We start from the raw sequence: 4,750 nt of genomic DNA on the forward strand, positions 1-4,750 counted from the left end.
CGTAAATAGAAGGTCTGGACAAAAATAAAACTGATTGCAAGTGATTGGAGTAGAAATGTTACACGAAAATAGGTCAGAAGGACGAAATTACAAAAAAGGATACCACAATTATTGGCTAACATGTAAGGGATGACTAAAAAGAAGCCACATTAACACGAATAAAATAAGTATTGGAGATTCGGTATAAATAAAGAGAAGTAAATTAAGTAAAGAGAAGTTGAGTAAATAGAGAAGGATTAAAAAGAAGCCACACTAGCAAAAATCATATAAGTGTTGTATCAGTAAGAATTTAAGGATACGAAATCGATAACAGATCATCTTATTGCCTTTTATAAATCTTTGTAATTCTCAGCAAATATTTATGTTGAAGAAGAGGCGAACCACAGGACGTTTATTTGTATGTATATATATATGTGCGATTGTATCTATGTATGTGTGTGAAGGTATCTATGCATGTGTGTATGTGTATGTATGTATGTATGTGTTTATGTATGTTGAAAGATGCCTCGCTTGTCCCGCGTCTTTCTTTCTCTTCTTCCTTGTCTTTTTTTTTTTTTTTCACCTTCCTTAATTTCGCGCATCTCATGTTACTTATTAATGTCACCGCTATCTTATTTTTCTACTTGTTGTTGTTGTTGTTGTTCTTCCTTTTTTTTTCTTTCTTTCTTTCTCTCTTTCTTTCTTTCTTTCTTTTTTATGCATTTAATTTAGCCATATTGCTTATCCTCCTCCTCCTCCTCTTCCTCTTCTTCCCCCTCCTCCTCTCCTTCCTCTTCCACCACCTCCTCCTTCACCGTCCACGTCACACAGATAACGAACGGATCTCTCCCTCCAAGCACAAGACTTCATGTAATTTATTTTATTTTTTACCCTCGCAGGCTATTAACGATTCCGTGCGCGAGGGAAATACATGTGCTTGTTATCTCTTCCATACTTACATATTGCTTGTTTATTCCAATGTGATTTTCCTTCTCTACAGTGCTTGGATATTAAGGGCTTATACTGCCACCGGTCTTACACAAACACACACACACACACACACACTCTCTCTCTCTCTCTCTCTCTCTCTCTCTCTCTCTCTCTCTCTCTCTCTCTCTCTCTCTCTCTCTCTCTCTCTCTCTCTCTCTCTCTCTCTCTCTCTCTCTCTCTCTCTCTCTCTCTCTCTCTCTCTCTCTCTCTCTCTCTCTCTCTCTCTCTCTCTCTCTCTCTCTCTCTCTCTCTCTTGTTGGAATTATTTCTAGGCGGCACTGACAAGCTATCTATCGAGGAACGCAGACGCAGATAGACTGACAGATAGAAAGATAGATAGACAGATAGGTAGATACAGAGAACGATCCTTTCTCTAATGATTACTATCTCCTTTCCTCCCTCTCTCCCTCCCTTCCTTCTCCCTTCCTTCCTCCCTCAGGCCAGCTACGTATATTAATCTGCCGGTAATTGTGCCTCACGCCCTAACCTGCCTCCAGATTACCGCACCCTCACCTGTGTTTGTAACCCACCCCACCCCCTCCCTCCTCCTCCTCCTCTTCCTCCATCACCTCCCCTTCTCCTCCACCACCACCACCACCACCTTGTCAATTATCACTACCTCTATCTATTAGCCTACCTCCAATCATTTATCTTTTTTTTTATTTGTTGTTTTTTTCTTATTCTTTTTTTTTTTTTTTGTTCAGTCGTTTTTTCTCTTTATCCGGCTAGGTGTCTCTGTCTATCTGCCTGTCTATCTATCTATCTATTTATCTATCAGTCTATCTATCTATCTCTCTCTCTCTATCTGTCTATCTCATTCTGTATATCCTTGTTTCGTTACCATGTCCCCATTCTAAATTTTCGTCTTGGAACACCTTTCTTTCTTTCTTTCTCTCTTTCTTTCTTTCCTTTCTTTCTCCTTTTGTTTGCTTCTTTTATCCTTTCATGTATTTTTCCCTTTTCGTCATCCTCCTGCAGCACCTTCTGGCCCAACCATTCCTACTCCTCTTTTTATTCTTTTCCGTTCCTTTATCACGTCGCCATCCGTCTTCACCTCCTTCCAACACCTCCAACCTTTCCTTCCTTCTTCCCCTGTCTCATTCTCTCCAATATATTCATCTTGTTCTTGCCGTCTCATTCAGCCTTCTCATCTTCCCTTCCCCGATAATGGCAACTCATTAATATTAGTGTCTGTACTCCCACCTTTCTGTTGCCTTCCGTATCTCTTCTTTGTTGTTTTCTTCGCACTTTTCCTGTTTGTGATTTATTTTGCATCTTCAAGCTCCTTCGGGAACGGGACTATAGGCAGGCGAGTCGCGAGTCCAGCACGTGACCAGACCCTTGGAGAATGAGACGAACACCCGCACACACGCACGCCGGGGAGCCTAGTCGTGGCATTAATCAGGTTAAGTGGTGTCATTCCAGCGGGTAATTACGAGCAACGGGTTAACACTGTTCCCGATGGTCCGCTATTACGCTTTGTCACATTTGCTGAACGCTCCGATGCGGTAAATGGCAGCCCTTTACTTTTCTTTATTTCCTTTTGTATTGCATTGTGAGGGACGGGCGAGGGGGGAACCAAGAGAGAGAGAGAGAGAGAGAGAGAGAGAGAGAGAGAGAGAGGGCGGGAAGGAGGGAAAGGGAGAGAGGGAGGGAGGGAAGGAAGGAGGGGTCGGTTACAGTACGATGTCAATAGGATCATATTTCCCGCGTCGTGCGTAATGAATAAGCACTTCCTGTGTGTGTGTGTGTGTGTGTGTGTGTGTGTGTGTGTGTGTGTGTGTGTGTGTGTGTGTGTGTGTGTGTGTGTGTGTGTGTGTGTGTGTGTGTGTGTGTGTGTGTGTGTGTGTGTGTGTGTGTGTGTGTGTGTGTGTGTGTGTGTGTGTGTGTAAGTTGTGTTGTTCACCATAATCACAGTATATCCATTTATTCAGTCTGTATAGAAGAGCTTAGTTTCAAGAATGTATCTAAGTGTTTCTTTTTCTCAGCCATGCGCCATCACGATACCTGATACAGTAATACAATCCTTCGTGTGTTGCTGGAGGGATCAGGCTGGAAAAGAGAATCCTACTACCTCCCAATATTTTCGTTTTCAAAGGTAATAGAAAACAAGAACCCTTGTCTAGTGTGTGTGGGGTAGTGTATGGAGCGGGCGTGGGGTAGTATACGTAGGTGGGGCAGCAGGATGGCTGGCTGTATGGAATGAGTTGTGTGCATGCAGGTGTGCGTGCGTGTGCGTGTGCGTGCATGTGAGAGTGCGTGTGTGTGCGTGCTTTTGCGCGTGTGTGCGTGAGCGAGTGTGTACGTGCCAGCGTTCTCACCCCTATTTTCTTGGCTATTTGTATTCTCACCGGATTGTGTCAAGTTCGTTGTCCTCTATTTTAACTTCACAATATCTATAAAATAATTAATTCCGTATATATATTTTTTTTACAAGATTTTGCTCGGTCAGTAACTTTATTTATTGATTGGTCTGTTTGTAAAGCTGCATTTCCTTATATATATATATATATATATATATATATATATATATATATATATATATATATATATATATATATATATATATATATATATCTATCTATCTATCTATCTATCTATCTATCTATCTATCTATCTATCTATCTATCTCTCTATCTATCTATATATATATATATATATATATATATATATATATATATATATATATATCATATCTCCTTTTATAGCATTACTCACACCATTGGATAACTTATAAAATGAAAATTATGTGTAATTGTAGCACGTAGAAAGCTTGCGGTGAAAGTCTTGAACGAGGAGGTTTGAAACATTATGAAGCTCATATTTAGTTTAGTTTACAAACCATAACATCTTCAAGCTTTTTCTGAGTGGGCTTAGTTGGTTGCCGGCCCCAGCTCGTTAGTGGAGGGACACCATCTATTGTTTCTCCCTAGTCCCGTGTTGCCCACCCGGTGCTTCTCTTGACCGAGGTCGTTAACATTTGGGATCTTTTTGTTTTCTGACATCGTGTGGAAAATCTTCGTCCACGCGGCAATGACTGAAATTTGTCGTGGTAACAGCAGCGGCAGAACTCAAACCTGTGACTGTACGCTTACCTCAGCTGCTACTACTCGTTAACCTCTGGGCTCCGCCTCCGTGTGCTTTTCCCCATCACACACGTGTCAAGACGCTGATTTATATATATATATATATATATATATATATATATATATATATATATATATATATATATATATATATATATATATATATATATATATATATTGCATAACTATATATTCAGTATGTAATCGGCTTTTTGACATCTTTTATCAATTCTACCATGTATTGAATAAGCCCACTCAGAGGAGTCTGTAAGGAGGGAATTGTTCAAAAGTTCAAGATTTATATGGCGGGCGCAGAATTTGGGTACGAGGCCGCCGAAGCTTTCAGTCGCGGAAGTACTACGTCCGGGAAGGTTGAAGAAAACGGATTCACACACACACACACACACACACACACACACACACACACACCCGTACACACTTCCCCCCCCCCCCCCCCCCCCGCCTCACACACACGTAGTACTACTAAGCATTCACCTTAAGATACTTTCTTATGCATGCAACATCCTCTGTCACAAACACACAAACAAACACACAAACAAACACACTTGCATCCTACTGATTTGCATAACACATTTTTATTCACCACCGAACACTTCTCAGTACCTGGAACATTTTGGTTATTCATTTATTCCTAATTTTCTAGTTTATTGATAATGCTTTATGAATTGATTCCA

The sequence above is a fragment of the Eriocheir sinensis genome, chromosome 28, assembly GCF_024679095.1.
Source record: "Eriocheir sinensis breed Jianghai 21 chromosome 28, ASM2467909v1, whole genome shotgun sequence".
Classification (NCBI taxonomy): Eukaryota; Metazoa; Arthropoda; class Malacostraca; order Decapoda; family Varunidae; genus Eriocheir; species Eriocheir sinensis.